A 21,090-nucleotide genomic window follows, 5' to 3' on the forward strand; every position below is an offset into this window, starting at 1 on the left:
AGTACATTTAAACTTTTTGTGAGGGGGAGGACTTTTCTGATAACGCGATAGAAGAAGAAACAGGAATCAACAGGGAGGACACAGGGAATCTTGTATTAGAATCAGAATGTAAAAGAGCTTTCCGTTCAGTGAAAATTTTCAGTTTAGGAAACAGGTAGAAGTCTGCAGGGGCCAAATCAGGGGAATATGGTTGTTGCGGAATTTGGTCAAAAATTCAACGATGGAGAAGGCATGATGAGCCGGAGCATTGTCATGGTGTAGCACCCAACTCCTATCTTTCCACAATGCAGGCCTTTTCTTCTGCACCTTTTTACACAAACCCTCAAGGAGAAATTTGTAGTATTCCTGATTAATTGTTCCTCCAGGGGTAAATTAATGCTGCACAATACCGGTAAAATCGAAAAAAATCACCAACATTGTCTTCACCTTCAATCGACTTTGCTGTGCTTTTTTTTTTTTTTCGGTCTTGGTGAACCTGGAGTCTTCCACTACGAAGACTGCACTTTGGTTTCAGTATCATATCCATATACCCACGATTCATCACCTGTAATTACCCTATTTAACAAATCTGGGTCATTTTTAGTCCAGTTAATCAGTTCTTGGCACATTTCAAGTCGGTATTGTCTCTGGTCACTTGACAACACTTCTGGAATGAATTTTGCGGACACTCGACGCATGTTCAGATCTTTCAGTTAAAATTGACTGAACTGCTTAGAAACTTGAATTAAGTGCATCAGCCATCTCCCTAATTGTAAGTCTACACTCAGAGCGCACTAAGTCGCGAACTTTGACAACATTTTCATTCATTTTTGAGCTCGAAGGACGGCCAGACCGAGGTTCATCTTCAAATGATTCGCGGCCATTTTTAAATGTGTTGAATCAAAAAAAGCATTTGACTGGCTCATACAATTATCACCAAAAGCTGTTTTTAATAGTTCATAAGTCTTAGAAGCTGATTTCCCGGTTTTAAAACAAAATATCATACAAACACATTGCTCCATTTTTATGTCCATTTTCACCCAGACAGAATCCGCCAACAAGCCTAACAGACCCGCACTCAACCAGCTGCCACAACAAACTGAATAAAGGAAACACAGTTTCCTGTCAGAGGGCATTCAAGGACAAGGCAACGACTCACTCCCCACCCACTGTGTACCTGCCTGCCAAACCAGTAAGCAGTAGCGGATCCGTCCTTAGAACTTTCCAATCACACCTCGTACATCCAGCAAATAATTGATAACATAAATAAAGACCCCTTTTTCTCAGCACCACGTAGATGTAACAAGTTGAAATGTATGCCACATATTGAAGTTCATAGTTCTTTTGTGATGTAAAAATATTAAGCTTCTAAGTCAGTTCAGTCAAAAGATATGGGCATTTATGTCACGTATTTCAGTACTTGCAAACTCATTCTTTAAAACTTATAGCGTACTTCCCCTTGATGTAGAATCAAGAAATTTTGCAAGCACAAATAAGGGATAAAAATCAAGAAGTTGTTAATTTGTAATCATAACAAACAAACAAAATATTTCTTTTATCATCTTCGAACTTGAAATTCAAACATTCTCTAAAGTCTTTTGAATCCCTGGCACCAGTATATATGAGTCCAGTCATAGTTTCCTACAGTCATCAGGAGAGATCCAAGAGGGATTCAGTGGTGAGGACCTAGCTATGTCCAAGATTGCCAATAAAACATAATTGACAGTAACACATTTATTAGGCAGTAATCAGGAGTGTCCTCCAAAGTGCCATGCCGCAGCTGGACTGATGGAGCAGCACCTTGTCAGCAGCAGAAGGCTCACATTTGCTCACCTTGCAACACTGCCAGTGCAAGAGGCTTCAGGTGGTGGCTGTTATTTCATGGAACAGCCGTCAACCCCTGGACTCCGGTAGCCTACAACTCTTATTTATGGATCACCAAAGGCACTGATCGATGTCAAAGATTTGCACTCAGGCGTCAGGCTTAAGTCCAGCTGAAGTACTTGCTGGCTTACAGGAGTTGGCTCTCAGCCTCCACTTAGGAGAGAGGAATCAGCAACATCAAAACCTGCCACAGCAATGGGATGAGCAAGAGCAGTGCCCCCCCCCCCCCCCCTTTCTCTCTCTCTCTCTCTCTCTCTCTCTCTCTCTCTCGAAGGTGGATGATGGACAGCACCCGTGTCATGCAGATCGAGCCTCCTGCAGACCTGCAGGTTGATCACTGCCTCTGTGCCCCATCAGTATTGCCTCGGAAGTTGGCAACAGTAGTGTGTTTTCAGCTGGACTTGTGGTTACACAGACAATCGAAGACAGCTAGATGCACTTAGTGTCGACCTCCATAGCCTCTGCTCACACTGGATAACTGCAGCTCACACAAAGCTGAGACCATGCACTGGGCAGTCAGCACTAAGCAATAAGGCATTTGTTAAGAAGGGTGGGGTATTTATGTTGCCACTTCTTGTGTGCCCTGTGGCATCGTGGATGGCTATGACATCATGTGTCCTGGTTTTCCGTAACCGTTAGCTCTCCTATTGATTTCATACTTTCGCATTTTCACCCCCTCAGAGGCTCTTTTCTGCTGGTTCGGCACCTGAAAAAGTATTGTTGTGTTGTACCTAGCATTGCTAATGACACTCTCCTTTGTCACAAGTCTATCAGTATCTCTTGGCTTCCATGATGTCATTACGTTTCGCTTGCAGACTTGGGCACTCGCTCATTTCCCCATGCTGCTGGATGCAGTCAGAATGCTATGGTGTTGTCTGTCACAGTGTTCCTGTATGTGCTGGATTTGATCATCTGTAATTCTCCCTTTTTGTGTTGCTACTAGTTTGTGCAGCGAGCATAGAATGTCTGGGTTCAGGGTATTATTTAGGAAGATTAAATTTTGGGTAGGCAGCACCTCTAGTGGCTTCTCAAGCCAGTACAACATAGGTTGTTCCCACTTACGTGTGGTCGTACCAGTGATCATGGCTGGTAGATGAAATGTCACGCCTAGTACGTCACAAGTCATACTGTTTATTATTATTTCACTATCCCATAATTCCATTTAATTCATACTTGTTGGTTGCCTGTGTTCGTAACAGTTTAAATGACTACTTCTGGTGAAAAAACTGAGTAGACCCAGTGGGTGCCTACTATCGGGAAATGTGGATATGGCCTTAACACTTCCCTTTGACATTCACTTGCTTTGGCTTTTCCCAATAATAACTGGACCTTGCATGCCTGTGCACCAGTTTGTATCATCCTACTTGGGCAGATAGTTACGCTTTCCCTCTGTCGTCTCTTTAGGTCTTCCAGTGACATTAGAGTGCAGCCATCTCTTTGCTCTGAGTTATTAATACGTCTTTGGTCCATACCTGTACCCATTTTGGTATGTGACTTGAGATAAAGGAACCTTTGTCACTATCTCCCACTCCCTTCAGAAAGCAAGATTATCAAGACAAAACTATACTCCAATATACAGAAATAACACTTTATCAATTCTCAATCATGTGGAGGGGGGAGAACTTTAAAACATACTGTAAATAGAACAAAATAACACTGGATGACTTCCTAATAACTGACACCAGAACAGGTAAATTACAGCATAAGCAAACAACAATATCAAATCATTCCTAATGACATGGCCTCGTGGCTTAACGGCATAAGGTGTTTTAGACATCTCTGGTCATCAGTCATCTGGTTCTTCGTTGTTCCATGAGGCTTTGGATTCTATACTGTAGATGCTGCAGGTATCTGCAGCAAAGCATTGACAGCTCCCTTAAAAGGTTTAATATGTTCCAAGTGAATAATCAGAGTCTTTGTTGGTATCACCTACATTTTAACATTGACAGGTGATGTCATTTCCACTACTTGTATGGTCCATGGTATCGGGTCAGGAATTTCTTTGCTTTGTATTTTGGTGTGTACTGATTCATCACTAATATCCAATGGCCAACCTTGTATTGCGATAACTTCCCTATACATTGTCATACCTGTTCTTGTCATTCTGAGGCTTTTTGTCTTTCATATTTGCACTTTTTACTTGTTGCCAAATGTCTCACAATTTCTTGCCAAACTTTTTTCCTGATTCAACATCAGAGCCAAGCTTTGGCTCAATAACTTCAAAATGTGACAGCATTTTCCCCAAATATTACCTCATGTGGCGATAGATCAATAGCTGTATGGACTTCAGAATTGCATGCTGCTGGTACAGAATCTAAATAAATGTCCCAATTAATTTCTGTGATTCCTCCTCACGTAATACTCAACATATTCAAAAATATGCAATAAACTCTCTGTTCTCCCACTGGCTTGTGGGAGGAAGTGGCTTGTTCACAGCCTGCATATTTGGGCAGTATACATAATTACTTCATAAGATCAGACATGAAATTGGTACCGAGGCATGTAATTAACATATCTGGTATGCCAAATGTGAGCAACCAATTATTTATTAACACTTGAGCAACTGTACTTGCTTTTTGGTAAAGAATTGCAGCCAGTACTATATGATGTGAGAAATGGTCAATTATAGTCAATACTTATTTGTTTTCTACTGGTGTTTTATTAAATGGGTGCAAAATGTCCCTCTCAAGCTTTTCAAACAGTTTAGATGCTTCCAGTAGACATAGTGATGGAATCAGTTGGTGACTAAGATCAGTTCATTACAGACAAAGTATGCAGTTCTTGACATATTGCTCGACATCTCATTTTCAAGTCCTCAGCAATTCACCTATCAGTTGCTCATTGCCCACCATGTCGTGACATCGTGTGGTCAAGTACTTGTGCCAAGACTTCGTACTGGGAAGCTACAGGTACTACCACTCGTAATCCACTCTTTGTTGTGCTGCACAGCAAGCTGTCGTGCATCAAAGACTGAGGTTGTGACTTGAATTGTTGACAGTCAGCATTGCTTTTTATCTGGCTTGGCCTTTACCTTGTAATCAAATTCACTCAAATGGAGTACACATTTTGTTAATGTGCTGCATGGGTCCTTCAATCCTAATAACCATTTGAGAGTGGCGTGATGTGTCAATACATTAAAGTTTTGTCCATATTATAACAGCAGAAGTACATAACAGCTCTGTTCAACTGTTGGAATTTGTAGGTTACTGGATGCTCTTTATCATCTGTATTCTGCCGTAGGACAACCCTCAGAACAATATTACTTGCATCACAAAACAAAGTAAATGCTTTTTCAAAATCAAGGGATGTTAAAACTGGATTTGATGTCAGTGCTCACTTAAAAGTATCAAAAGCCATATGACATTCATTAGGTCATTCAGATTTTGCTCCTTTCCGTAACAAACAGTTCAGAGGTCTGCCAATTTCAGCAATGAATCGACAATAATAATTACAGAGACTGATGAAAGGCCTCTGTGGTGGAAAATTCTGAACTGAACTTAAAGTGTGGACCTTCCTTGCTAATTATATGTCCAAGATAATTTGCTTCAATTGCTGCAAAATGACATTTATTAATGCTTAGCGTAGTTGTGCTGTTCTCAGTGTTTTGAATACCTCCTGTAACCACCATGTTCTTACACGTCCTTTGAAAGCCCTGTTATGTCATCCAGATGGACCAAACATTGTATGTATGCCATCCAGTAAGCTGTGAAACATGGTGGGTGCATTCTGGAGTCTGAATGGCTTTAGATGGTATTGGAAATGACCTCCTGGGATGGAAAAGGCTGTCTTTGGTGGATCTTCTGGTTCCACTTCTATTTGATGATATCCGATCTTTAAATTAATTGTAGAGAAATAGTTTTACTGACACAATGTGTTGAGATCTCTGTTACATTTGGTATCTGATATGCACTGGTGATTGAGCATTCAGGCATCAGTAGTCACAACAAAATATGTATTTTTTATTGCCTTCTGGTGACATTTTCAGGTCCAAAATTACGGATGTCCTCCAGGGACTATTGCTACACCCAATAATACGATCAGCTTGTTGCTGTCCATAGATTCTTCCATTATCAGTCGCACACACTTCAGAACTCAATATGGGATCTTGTACACTGGAGCATTATTCCGTACTAGTATTCTGTGTTACATGAGTAGTGTTGCTGGTGACGAACTATTCAGATTGAACAATTCCATGAACTTCAGTAACAAAGCTTGCATTGCTTGTCTATCATTTTCCTGTAAATGTTTCACCTTCTCATGTAATACATATGCATTGACAGTTTGCTTGTGGCAGAGGTCCTCACTTGACCTATCCATGTCATCTTCCTCTAAAACATCCAAATTAGCAATCAGTAAACCCTTTGGTAGACTCACTGTATAATACATCATTTGGTAGGACTTTATCTTTGCTCACCCAGAAAAACTTTCCTGTACCTTGCAACATCATATCAACCAAACTGATCTTTAGTGTCTGTGTCCATAGTTCATTGGGTACCACCTTCATGATCATTGACTCTTGCAATAGTGTAACACTTGTAGCTGTTGCCCCTAGCAGAAACAATGTCCTGCTAACTTCAGTTGTACACTCCCTAGCAGAAACAATGTCCTGCTAACTTCAGTTGTACACTGCAAAGGTCAATTTTTGCGCGATACGTAGCAAGAAGGTACAGTCCCAGGATCACGCAGTCCCCTCACTAAACATGCTCTCAAAAAAACAAGCAGCACTGCTTCTCTGCATACATTTCTGCAGTGTTGTGTTATACTGGGAATGCCACCCAATGGATGAGGCATCCCTGTTCCCGATTAACACTCGATTATTAGGATGTTGCTTTTCCCATGCTCTCTTCTGACAATCACGCACTTTATGGCCCACCTTCCCACGTTTATAACATTTGAGCTGATTACAGTGTTTTCGGATGTGGCTCATGCACCCATATTTAAAACACTTCACTTCAGAACAAAAAACACCCGTGATCATTAAGTCTTCATGTAGCAATGTCAGTCTCCTCCAATTGCATAGCAATCCTAATGGCAGCAGGTAACTCATTTGGGTTCTCCATTCTCACCCTCCGTAACATCAGCAGATATACCTCTTAGAAACACATCCAGGGCCCTACTCTTTGCCTCACTCAGAATCAGTCTATTGGTCTCCACATTCTGTGGTAGTTCATATGTTTGCGAGTTCAGTTTCCTAATCCTGTCAGAGGAGGAATCCACTGACTCACTGTTCATCTGTGATATCGCATAGAGTTTTTCCTAAAGAACCCCGTGCTGTTCTGCTTCCAATAGTGTTGTATTAGACTGTTAGCCAGATCATCTAATGTTTGGACCTCCTGAGTGCATCAGAGCACATAACATATGCTTTAGTGTCACCCACTGACCTTAATCTAGCTGTATTCAAAGACATTCCTTCTGACCATTTTCCAACTTTGGCAGCAGCCTTTATATCACTAATAAAAACTTGGTTGCCTACCCCAAAAATGGAACTATGAGGTTAGCCACTGCGGGATCGACAGGATGGATGGGTACACTCAACACGGTGTTATTTTCTCCTGAATCAAGGAGTCTTTGCCCCCAATGGCTTCCCATTGCTCTATTCCACTCTGGTGTGCTTTGTGACCAACCCTCCTACACATACTAGAGGCAACTGACACAGCTTGAACACATTGCAAGACGTGTCAGATAAATTACAGTACAGATACCTCACTGACTGCAAATAAACTTTTCTAGTGTCCCCACAGAACTGAGACTAGTCTGTAGGTTCCTGCGGCCTAGCAAATGGCACTTTTAACATAATGTCCCTACAGCTCAACATGGCCATAAGGATATACAAAACAAGAAAGCAAACAAGTATCAGTCACTCACCACACTGCATTGGTACAAACTTCAACTTGTAGCTGTTGACCCCGCATTGAAGCTGCGTAGATGGTCAACTGCTGTTGTCCTAGATGTGTGGATATGGCGTCAGGTGTAGACGTCTCTACCACTGGCAACCACTTGCCAACACAAGATCTGGCAGTCCAGTCGCTGTACAGCAATCAGAAGAGAGCCAGACAGGATGCGATGGTGAGGCCCTAGGTATGCTCAAGAGCGCCAAGAAAATATCATTGACAATAACACACTTATGTGGCAGTAAGACAGGATTGCCTTTTGAAGTGCCACCCCACTGTGGGGCTGTCAGAGCAGTGCTTTGTCAGCAGTGGAAGGCTGGCATGCACTGCAGCATCGGTGTCTGCCATTCAAAGGTGCACGATGGACAGCATCCAGGTTATGCAGGTCAAGCCTCCAGCAGACCTGCAGGCTGATGATGGCCTCCATGCCCTGTCAGTGTTGGCTCTGAAGATGGCAATGCAGCTGGCAGCAACAGAGTCCTTCCAGCCAGACTCATGCTTCCATAGACAATCAAAGACAGCTAGATGTACTGAGGCCGACCTCCATAGCCTCCCCTCATGCTGGACAGGTGCAACTGGCACAAGGTCTGAGACTATGCACTGGACAGTCTGCAATCAGCACTCAGCAATAAGACATTTGTTAAGAAGGACGAGTTATTCATATTGGCAATCCCCATGCACTCTGCGGTGGTGTCGTTGGCTAGAACATCATGTGTACTGGTTTTCCCTCACTGTCAGCTCTCTAGTGACTTGAGACTTCCGCAGATTCACCTTTCAGATGCTCTTTTCTGCTGGTTCGGCACCCAAATGCATAGTGTTGCAGTGAACCTAGCCTTCCTTACAAAACACTGTTATGTCCTCACACTTCACCTGCAAACTGGGTGCTCAATAGTGCTCCCATGCCATGATAGCTTCCATGTTTGCCAGAGCTTTATCAGCATTTCCCCATAGTTGTCACTGACACAGGCAGTTTGTCTTCCCCGAGCTGCCAAGCTAGAACTTGGATGAATTTTTAGTGTGTCCTGGGACGTAACAGAGATCTTGCCATTATCAACGCCGATAAAGGCAAAAATCATCAAGAGACTTGATTCCTGGAATGATTGAACTGTCTGTATACATAATTTTGTACAGAACCCTCAGTGTGCGAGTCCTACTCTCACTTGGCCAATTTTTTGTGTGCCTGTCAATGGCTCAAGAGTTCTATTATTTAGTGAATTGTTTCCATCACCTCTAATTTTTTACATGCCAGAAATTCCCTTGCCATACTTATTAACAAATAACTATCACTAAACTACTGTGTTCTATTTGTGCTTCCGAATATTAAAACAAATGTATTGAAATTATCATTAAAGTCAGTAGTTTTCATTCATACATCCACCTATCCATCCACCATGTTTTTTATAGCCCATCTTGTAGTATCTTCAAAACCTACATTAGTAAAGAAAAATAACTATGAAAAAACTATGTTAATAGTGATTTATAATTGCACTGTTATTTATGCTTATGCAGGTTAAATTAAATTTAATAACATTAATGATAATTCCACTGCTTTGAATTGCTTCCTCAAATACAGGTAATAGCATCTGTTAATCTCCTGCTACTGTCTAATTATGTGATCACATAGAACAACAGTTAACTACATTTGAAACAACAGAGGCTTGTCTACAGTGAACATTGCTACCTGTCATACGACGAGCAGGAATTGTCAACCTTTGAATTTAGATAACCAGATAAAAAGTAAAATGAGTAATAAATAAGTTAATTTTTTTATTGTCTTTTGAATGTTTAGGGATTAATAGTTTACTCCTGCATGTTTGATGGAATCTTGTTGTGAGTTCAAAATCCCACTTCAAACTTAAGCCAAGCTGGCAAAGCTTCCATGCAAAGTATTTTCACATCTTGTATTCATAACTGCAGTTAGGAACCATTTAATGCATGCTGCTTGAGACGTCCTCTAAGCTTTACCATGTATCATCATTTTCAGCTATGTGTGTTCATGTTGGTTGTACGTGTTTTCTGGTCATCCATTCATTTACCATTAAATAATTGCATATGTCTTTTGCAAACAGAAAAGAACTTCCGTGGTATCTCTAGCATACATTGGCTTGCCTACATGTTCAACCCACCTCCTTTTCATTTTGATCATAATTATTATATCATCCTTCAAGTATGTTTTCTGGTCCATTTCATTGTTTTCCTTTCTCCCCTAGTAATTCCTAATATGTGTCTCTCCATTTAACACTGAGGAAGCCTCATTTCATTAATGGTCTTGACATTAAAAATTTATGTCTCACTCTGGTAATTCAAAATTGGTAATACAAATTGATTGTATACTTTCCTTTTTAGATACATCGGGAGCTTGGTTTTGGAAATTCTTTTTAGTTTATCAAAATCATTCTACTCCAGTTTTATTCTTCTGTTTATTTCCTTTCGACTGTCTCAGATACAACAACACATGAACAGGTTCTAGGACTGCATTGTTAATTTCTGGTATTTTCAGTGGATCATCACTTGTTTCATTCAGCCTTATTCAAAATACACTGAAGCGCCAAAGAAACTGGTATAGACATGCATGTTCAAATACAGAGATATGTAAACAGGCAAAATACGGCACTGCGGTCGGCAATGCCTATATAAGACAACAAGTGTCTTGCACAGTTGTTAGATCATTACTGCTGCTACAATGGCTGGTTGTCAAGATTAAAGTGAGTCTGAATGTGGCGTTACAGTCGGCGCACAAATGATGGGACACAGCACCTCCAAAGTAGTGATGAAGTGGGGATTTTCCCATAAGACCATTTTGCGAATGTATCATGAATATCAGGAATCCGGTAAAACAGCAAATCTCCGATATCGCTGCAGCCAGAAAAAGATCCCGCAAGATCAGGACCAATGACAACTGAAGAGAATCATTCAGCATGACAGAACTGCAACCCTTCCACAAATTGTTGCAGATTTCAATACTGGGCCATCAACAAGTGTCAGCATGCGAACCATTCAATGAAACATTATCGATACGGGCTTTTGGAGCTGAAGGCCCACTCGTGTGCCCTTGATGACTGCACAACACAATGCTTTATGCCTGACCTGGGCCTGTCAACACTGACATTGGACTGCTGATCATTGTAAACATTTTGCCTGCTCAGACAAGTCTTGTTTCAAATTGTATTGAGCAGATGGATGTGTGGGTATGGAGACAACCTCATGAATCCATGGACCCTACATGTCAGCGGGGACTGTTCAAGCTGGTGGAGGCTCTGTAATGTTGTGGGGCATATGCAGTTGGAGTGATATGGGACCCCTGATACGTCTAGACACAACTCTGACATATGACAGATGTAAGCATCCTGTCTGATCACCTGCATCCATTCACGTCCGTTGTACATTCCGACAGACCTGTGCAATTCCAGCAGGACAGTGCGACACCCCACATATCCAGAATTGATACAGAGGGGCTCCAGGAACATTCTTCTGAGTTTAAACACATTTCCGCTGTGCACCAAACTCCCCATAAATAAACATTATTGAGCATATCTGGGATGCCTTGCAATGTGCTTGTTCAGAAGAGATCTACGCCTCCTCATAGTCTTATGGATTTATGGACAGCCCTGCAGGATTCATGGTGTCATTTCCCCTCTAGCACTACTTTAGACATTAGTTGATTGCATGTCATATTGCAGCACTTCTCCAAGCTCGCAGGGTCCCTACATGATATTAGGCACGTGTACCAGTTTCTTTGGCTCTTCATAATATATAAAAAGGGAGAAACATTATTACCAAAAAAATTTCTGACCTGATTTACTTCAGGTTTTTACATGATGCTCTAATAAATATTCAGACAGAAATAGACTACATAATTTTTAAATACACAATGGGGAAACATAGCAAAAATTTCTTGACCAGTTTACTTCAGATTTGTACAAGGTACTTAGGCTATAAATTTTTTTTTAAATAACAATGTGCCAGTTGTCTTTTAAAAATGACTCCGAGAGATAAAATGCTGTGCTTTACTGTGAAAATGTGCTGTTTCATTTTCTTCCTAGCAGTCAGTTTCAACTACTATAGCAGGGCATGTAAACTGTTCCCATAAAAGTTCTTTTTTTATGTATATAATTTTTAACACAAATTGTATGCACAACAATGTGCTGTCTTGTTTTCTTTCTCATCATTGGTATTATAGAAAACAGGACAGTTGAATTTATGGCTTATGACTAGAGCACTTCTGCAGACTTGAATCGAATCATCCAAAACTTTGTAATCATATCCATTTGCAGATTAAAACTGTGAAATACTGTCACTGAAACTACTATCCTCACAGATCCAGCAGCTGGAGAGATCTCTACACACCCCATATACCAATGATACAAACTGATTCATCTGTTTATTTTAAGCAACTTTAGTTCCCAATCAAGGTTTCATTTGCAATAACAAAAATCAAGGCTCAAGGCCAAAGAGAGAGAAGAAGAGGAGGTGGATAGAGAGATGGGAGGGAAACAGACATAGGAGGGGAAGGAGAGATGGGGGGGGGAGGGAGGAGGAGATGGAGGGAGAGGGGGGGGGGAGCATTATCGGGTTTGTTACTAGATTAATGAGAAAAAAATTTTAAAAGTGAATACAAAAAAACTGAAACTAGCTGAAGGAAAAAGAAATTTTTAATCTCAAAAATCTCAAGGAATGGAAACCGTGGCTCAATAACAAAGCTCAAAAAATGCTGAGAAACCAGAGACTGCTTCAACTTCACTTAAAAGAAGAATGCAGAAATTTTGACAGGCGAAAGTTAGTAGAAATTCTTTCATTGATAGAAAGGTTAATGTGCAAATCATACATTTGCTTTCACCGTCATACCATAACAAAAGAGCACACCGAGAACCCCAGAAAATTATGGTCCTACATAAAATTGCTAAGTGGGTTTAAGGCTTGTATCTAATTACTCCTTGACCAGTTTGGTGTGAGAAAGAAGCCAGCCAAAGGAAAGCTGTAGTTTTAAATTTTGTGTATTTAAAAAGAAAAATAATTCATGTGGGAGGCTCACACACACACACACACACACACACACACCATTGTGTGATCATCACACAGACTCCCATATGGAAGATATAAAAATAGACATCCCTGACACTGAGAAGCAATTGAAAGAGTTGAAAACAAATAAGTCACCAAATCCAGAAAGAATCCCAATTTGGTTTTACAGAGAGTGCTCTGCAACATTGGCCCTTCACTTAGTTTGCATTTATCACAAATCACTTACCCAGTGTAAAGTCCCAAGTGACTGGAAAAAAGCACAGGTAACTCCTGTGTATAAGGAGGGTAAAAGAAAAGGGCCCACCAAGTTACAGACCAATCTTCTTAACATTGCTTTGCTGCAGAATTCTTGAACATATTCTAAGTTCCAATATAATAAATTTCCTTGAGGCAGAAAGCTTGTGTCCACAAATCAGCAAGGATTTAGAAGATATTACTCATGCTAAGCTCAGCTTGGCGTTCCCTCACATGATACCCTATGAACCATGTGAACCATGGATGAAGGGCATTACTAAGGAGTGATGGTGGAAGTTGTATGTTTCACACACTGATTTTCTTACAGACACATGAATTTCTATTAACTTTTGTCAGGCAACATTTGCATGTTCTTTTTTGAACTGAGAGTGCAACAACCTCTGTTTTGTCAGCTCTTTCCAAATTTGATTATCAAAGCTGAGAGGGTGTTTTCCATCCTTAATCCACTTAATGTGCACATACTTTTTAGTTTGTGATTTATAATCAGTTTAAACAATGCTCATAATTCCTCTACATCCATCATTTGGGAACTATATGATATTCATTTATTGTCTAACAAGGGGAGGCCACCAATTGTGAAATTCAGATTCGATTCATAATGCGCATAATAAAAGCTCATGGCCAGAGGTGTAATGTGGCAAAGCACCAAGATGTACTTCTCAGCCGTTGTCGAGAAAATCGACAGTTAAAAGAAACCGTTGCGGTGAAATACTCTCTACGATTAATAATTTACTACAGCGTCGTGGCGCAGCGGTAAGCGCTCGGGTTCGTAATCAGAAGGTCGCCGGATCGAATCTCGCGCCATGCATTTTTTTTATTATTGGTTTTTTGTAATTCATATATATATATACACACACTATTAATGAATTGCTTATGCATGTTGGTGAAGGCGGATCGCTCTCCAATTGTACCGCCTCCATTTTTCCCGTTTGTTTAACAGGGTGTACCAAAGCTCTCCCGTCCGCACTGATTTTCGACGACGTTATAAGTTGCGCTAGGGACCGCATCTACCTTCTTTCGAAGTTAGCAGGCAGCTACGCTGTTATGCGGCGGCTCGTTTTGGCCCATTCAACATCTGTCCTTCAAGTGTAACGAGCGAGTAACGGAGTTTATATATTATACCTGCCACAGCAAATTTGTGTTTGTGGGGTCTCTATTCTAATTCCAATGTTTGACTTACGCTATACGTATTCATTTCGGAATATCGTTTCTGCGTCTCCTGTTAACTATACGTGGTTAACATTATGAAGACAATTAATAACATTTATGAAATACAACTTTGTATGCGGAAAACATAATGATGTTCGAAGTCGCCAGTTTTTCCACGACAAACGACTTTCAACAACTTATTATATGCATAATTGTTGCAATTGATTGCCAGGAATGTGTGTGTGTGTGTGTGTGTGTGTGTGTGTGTGTGTGTGTGTGTGTGTGTGTGTGTGTGTATATATATATATATATATATAGAGGGAAACATTCCACGCGGGAAAAATATATTTAAAAACAAAGATGATGTGACTTACCATACGAAAGCGCTGGCAGGTCGATAGAAACACAAACAGACACATACATACACACAAAATTCAAGCTTTCGCAACCAACTGTTGCCTCATCAGGAAAGAGGGAAGGAGAGGGAAAGACGAAAGGAAGTGGGTTTTAAGGGAGAGGGTAAGGAGTCATTCCAATCCCGGGAGCGGAAAGACTTACCTTAGGAGGAAAAAAGGACGGGTATACACTCGCACACACACATATCCATCCACACATATGCAAACACAAGCAGACATATTTAAAGACCAAATATGTCTACATGTGTTTGCATATGTGTGGATGGATATGTGTGTGTGTGTGTGTGTGTGTGTGTGTGTGTGTGTGTGTGTACGAGTGTATACCCGTCCTTTTTTCCCCTTAAGGTAAGTCTTTCCGCTCCCGGGATTGGAATGACTCCTTACCCTCTCCCTTAAAACCCACTTCCTTTCGTCTTTCCCTCTCCTTCCCTCTTTCCTGATGAGGCAACAGTTGGTTGCAAAAGCTTGAGTTTTGTGTGTATGTATGTGTCTGTTTGTGTTTCTATCGACCTGCCAGCGCTTTCGTATGGTAAGTCACATCATCAGTCCAGCACACAGTTTTAATCTGCCAGGAAGTTTCTTGATACAAATACTTCGACAGTTTACTTCAGTTTGATAGTCAAAATGCTCTACTTCTCACAAAGTCCGCTTTCACTTTCTACGTATCAACTGGCAAGTGTTCATCAGACAACCTCAGACTACTGCCTAGCCTCAAAAAAACCCATGCCCACAAGTACTCTGCTAATTTAGTAGCTGCTTCTTTTGTGTATTGCACATACGGCCTATCAAGGGTGTTCCTACAGGACCCCGATTGCCTCTGGATACAATGCTGCAGATTATGAGCTGTGCTAGCACCTCGCAACAAGGCCAGCAGCCTTCAGCTCTTCTGCCCACTGCCCTTAGGAACTGAGGATCGTCTCAGAAACCAGGCAATAGGCATCATTGGTGCCACCATGATCAACAGCTTGCAGGCTGCAGCACCCTTGATAGCTGCAAGTAGTGCTTCCTCCACATCTCGGATGAGGCCCCGTGGCAGTCACACAGAGTACACATTGGATTTGTTTCCAATCCTGGACACTATTTTCCTAAGGGGCTCCAAAACGCAATTAACAGAGGAACTTCTAGTAATTAGCAAACATCTTCCCCCATTTGTCTGCTGGGACCGTGCAGAAGCAGCGACCACCTGTACACTTGCAGGGTAAACGGGCAAGGTCAGATGGCGGGCCTGCACATTCTCTCTCCCCCTTGAGTGAAACGACTGTGTAACAACCTGCCAGTCCCCCTGCAGTGAGCACAGATCCCCTGCATCAGGTACACTGGAAGGTGACCCAACTGCAGAACCTGTGGGGAAATGAGCAACATCTGAAATGTCTCGTGCTCGGTGCGCCAGTTTCTCCTCCAGTGCCTGATCCTGAGGCAGCAGCCTGCAGATGGCTGACTGTGGCCAAAGTGACTTCAGTTGTTTGTGAACTGCAACCAGTTACTCCTGTATCCAAACACAGCACACACTCACTCGATCTGTCCTACTGACTTAGAATTAAATTAGTAAAACAAACAGAAAAGCTAAGTATATGAATTGCTGGTCTCCTGGTGCTGACACTGAAGGCAGACAGTTGTTTTTCCCTTGCTTGATTTGTGAATAGAACATGAAAGGCAGTGAGTGGTACAAGGTACCCTCTGCCATGCTCTGTATGATTGCTTGCAGAGTCTGTGCGTAGGTAGAGTGGTGTAAGAATTAAATTTGGGTAGTACCCTTCAATTTTCCTGTGTAAAGCAGTATATGAAAAAGTTCAGCATCTGAGCATTTGCTTTGATATTCTCAATTTCAGTTCCAGTATTGTTCATGAGCGTGTGGACACTAAATTTGGTATCATTTTTACGTATTGCCAGATTTTCTTATGTTTTGTGAGAGGTTCTTTGATACCATTCTTCTATGATAGTCTGTGAAGGCTTCATGTATTGCTGTCTTGACAGAGAAATGTCTTTCATACGACATCTGTCTTATCTCTAGCCCTGTGATTTGTTTTACATCTGTTTGCAGTAGTCACTGTTCTTTTATAAGTTCCTTTACAATGACTGTCCCATGGATGGGCCCTCCCATTTTGAACTGTTTTATTAGGTACATTTCTGTCAAGTCTGTGGTCAATTATTATTCTGAGTGTAAGTCACAGTTCTTCTTCATGCTCTCCTCCATAACTAAATGTTTTCCTTTTCGATATATGACACTACTGCCTCTTTATCTAGTTTACTGAACATATAAATCCTTCTACTTCTTTTAATTGCCCTTTCTGCTTTGATAATCATTGTTGCTAAAATTGCCTCACGGTCATCGATGCTGTATCGCCAAGCTACTGCCTGCAGCAGAGCAACGACCATACAGTTGTGTAATGCAGGTTACCGAAGCTCTGGCCCACTAATAACACTACCTCTGGAGATTCAATAAAAGTAATCTGACAGGAACGCACAAGCCACGTTGTTTTCAGCCAAACCTCCAGAAGCTGCCAGACTACCATGCAACACCAGTCTTACCTCCAGAGGCATAAACATTGGCACAAACAGTGCTGCCATCATGGTGTTACCTAACTCCTGTGAGTCAATATGCCCTGGAACACTAAGCCAGTATCCTTCCAGCGGGTTGGTATTTAGGTCACCACCCAAATGCTCTGCTCCCATGTCACAATCCGGGTGTACACTAGCTAGGCCTAGCAGCTCATCAGTTGGAATTCACATCACGGTGCCAACAAGGAGTATTTCAACACACTTGACTGGACTCTTTATCTTCAGTTCATCCTCAAGCAATGTACCACTGTCCATCAACCATGGCCTTGTGGGCTTCATTAGTGTAGGAACATTCCAGTACAACATAAGTGATTGACTCTCAGCTTGAAACGAGTAATGCAGACTGACACCAAAGGAAACTGCTTTATTATATTCTGTAATGTAGTCTTAATAAACATACAGTTGTACTTTGCTACCTGGACACTTCAATTGTAGTATGTTCTCCTTCATCATAAACACTATACTATGGCAATGAAGATAATTTGCTTAGAGGTAAGTCCCAATAGTGACTAGTATCCAGACTGTCAAACTTTCCATGCTGTCGTTCTTGCCCAATGCAGCCTTCCATACCTGTGCTCTGCTTTGGACTGTTGCCAGTTTCTCGCTGCATACACGTGCTCTCGATGCCCACTGTGTCTTTTCGGTATGGCACCACAGTCTTCTGACATACCAGTGCAGCTCCTGCTGCACTTACAGTGTCTGCAACGTGCAACATGACTCTGTGCTTCTACCTGGATGCTGCCCTCACCCCAGCACTGACAACCCACCCACTGCTACCTCAGAAATTCGGTGAAATGTTGTAGCCTGGCCCACCTTCCTCACATGGCTGGACAGTCTGATTACTTCAGGGGCCCTCTGCAGTTCATAATGATGCTGAATGATGAGCCTTTCTTCGTGCCTAAACTGGTGCTCCTACCTATTGTGTTCTTCACTTACTCGATCCTGGTGCAGACATTTCTACCCTGCCCTTCGTTCATTTACAAGACCAAATCAGTGTCTGTTATGACACTTTCTGTGCTCCTGCACAGACTCCCCATTCCAAGGCACCTCCCTTTACGCTGAATTTTCGCGCTCTTACACACACTCACCTTTCAGAAGTACCTTTCTTAAGTGCCAAATTTTCATGCTCCTGCACACACTAACCTTTTCCGAGACACCTTCCTCGGTGCCAAATGTGCGTATTCCTGTGCGTATTCACCATTTCAAAGCACCTCCCTCGATGACACGAGACTCGTTCCTCGTCCTACCTCCTCCTCCACTCCTCTGTGCTCCTGCACATACTACACAACCCGTGTTATTCTCCACACTGCTCTTCAGCTCCTTGCCTGTTTTTAATTCTCGTCAGTACACCAACACATCTGCTGCAGCCACATCTGCAGCCAGCCCAGCCACAGGCAGCCCCATGCCACGGAAGCCACATACTTCTGTTTTAGCCCTCGCAGACCAACACCTCTGTTTATGCCTGCCCACAACTCACACTTGTTGGGTCCCTTATGCTCCATTCTACAGGATCTTGTGCTTCTCCCGTCATCCCTCTTCTTTCCTCCCAGAAAGGCCATACATCTTATTTTCTTGCACTGTTTTCAGACAAGCAACAGTGCAAGCTACTTCACACCTTCTAATGATCCACACCCTGCACTACCCCTGCCAAGCTCCCTTCCTAGGAACCCTCGTGCCAGTGGAACCATTTGCAGCCACAGCCACCTCTTGTGCCATGCAGGGCTACAGCCTTTCCTCATCAGTACACCCTCTCAGTCTACCAGCTGGTCTTACCTCGGCCTCTGGTTGTACTCCTGGTAATTTTGACACAAGCCTATGCCAGTCCAGATATTATACCAGGCGTCACTTTTGATGGCCCAATTGACATTCCACTATGATGATGATATTCTGCCTGAGGGGACAAGTTGTCTTTCCCAGATGACAACAGTGCATGTCGCTGCTACTAGTTCTGGTCCAAGCCGGACCAATCTGTCATGAGTACATCTCGGCCACCTGCCTTCGGCTAATGTTCCCTATGCCCAGGCCTCCTCTGTCACGAGCACTCATTTGAAGGACTGCTTCCCCGACCCCGGGGCACCTCCTTCCTTTGACATCCCCAAGATAGGCTCCACCATTCCTCACTTACGCAGCCAGGGATGCTTGCGACACAGCAGGTAACCATAAAGTCGTGGACCACGGATGGTGAAGCTCCAGCTCGCTAATAACACTGCCTTTGGAGATCAAACGAAAACAATCCAACGAAAATAAAAACATACCAGGTTGTTTTCAGCTGAACCTCCAGCAGCTGCTACATTACTGTGGGGTGCCATCCTTGGCGTGAGCGGCATCACCATAAACAATGCTGCCATTGCAACACTTTTCCATGATTCGCGTGCCCCTGGAACGCTGAGCCAGTATCCTTCTACCAGGCGGGCATTTAGCTCAGCACCCAACCAATCTACAGTCAGTTCTCACTCCAGGCTTAGCGCCAGCAGTGACTAGCAGCTTATCAATTGGAGTTCAAATCGCCGAGTCATCAAGGAGTACTTCACCGCAGCATCCATGGACTTTGACGGTCTTCGAGCTAAACCTCATTGTACATTGCCTCAACCGCATTTGAGCTACTGCCTCGCTGGACCTCATATTGGCCATCTTCTAGGTGTACTGCCTCATTGGACTCCATCCTCACCATCCTCTAGCTCACCTCCTCACTGGACCTCATCCTCACCGTCGTAGCTCACCGCCTTGTTGGACTCATATCTTCAGTCTGTCCGTAAGCAGCATACTCCTCCCCCCAAGATGTCGACCTCACAAACTTCGTTTGTGTAAGAACATTCCAGTGGATCATAATGATTGACTTTCGGCATCAATCAAGTAGTGCGGGCCGATGTCCAAGTAAATTGTCTTATTGTATTCCGTTCCTTGGAGTTAATAAACTTACAATTGTTCTGTGCTGCCTGGGCACTACAATCATTGCGTGTATTTCATCTTAGTCACTAACGCTATAACTGATATTAGTGTCAACGTGGACATCATGAAAGGAGTTGGGTCTGTTTGTTGCCATTAGATCCGATATGTTTCCATAATGAGTGAGTTTCCAATCAATCTGTTCTAGGTAGTTCACTGAGAAGGCATTTAGTAATATTTTGCAGGACTCCTCATTCCAACATCAGAATCCTGAAACTTATTTTTCCTGTTGATTGTTGGATGATTAAAGTCTCCCCTGATGATTACAGTATGATTGGGGAACTTAAGCTCACTAGCACTTAAGCTTTGCTTATAGGTTTTGGTGACATGTGAATGTGAAACTGATGATCAATAGAAGGATCTGGTTAGAAGTTTATGCCCAGCCTTGTTACGGAGTGTTGCTCAGAAAATTTGCATTGTTTCAATTTGTGTGTGGATTTGAATTTCTAGTCTGCTACAGTAAATACAACATCTCCACTTACCGTTATCCTAGCCTTTCAATAAACATTTAGATTCACCCCAAAATTTTCACTGTTATCAGTTTCAGGTTTTAACCATGTTTATGTGCCTAGTGTTGTGTGAGCTCTATTGCTTTTTAGGAGCACTTCAAGCTTTGGCACTTCGTTGTGAATGGTATGGCAGTTAATTGCTAGAATTTTAATACTCTTGCCTGTGCAGCACATTTCTTTGGATCTTCTACTGATGCATCCGGGTGCCACTATGGCTGTTGTTATCTGGGCTGGATGGAAAGTTGCCTAAACTAAAAAACACTTGTGTACACACACACACACACACACACACACACACACACACACAGTTGGCTATCTGTGTTGCTGCCTCTGATGTGTAGCGCACACATGGCCCATTTAGGGGGACCCTATAGTTCTCAACTTCATAGTGCAAGTCCAGGAAATAGCAGCCTAGCTTATCACAGAAGCTTCAAAGTATCTGGTTCAATCCTTCCACCCAACCCAAAACCAGGGGTCCAC

At 42.4% G+C, this 21,090-nt stretch overlaps 1 protein-coding gene across 3 annotated transcripts in view; it reads left to right on the forward strand.

The window, feature by feature from the left end:
- Window positions 1-21,090, forward strand: part of LOC126410937 (cell division cycle and apoptosis regulator protein 1-like) — a 259,834-nt gene that overhangs the window by 230,368 nt on the left and 8,376 nt on the right. The window lies entirely within an intron of this gene.

The sequence above is a fragment of the Schistocerca serialis genome, chromosome 1 (genome assembly GCF_023864345.2).
Source record: "Schistocerca serialis cubense isolate TAMUIC-IGC-003099 chromosome 1, iqSchSeri2.2, whole genome shotgun sequence".
Taxonomy (NCBI): Eukaryota; Metazoa; Arthropoda; class Insecta; order Orthoptera; family Acrididae; genus Schistocerca; species Schistocerca serialis.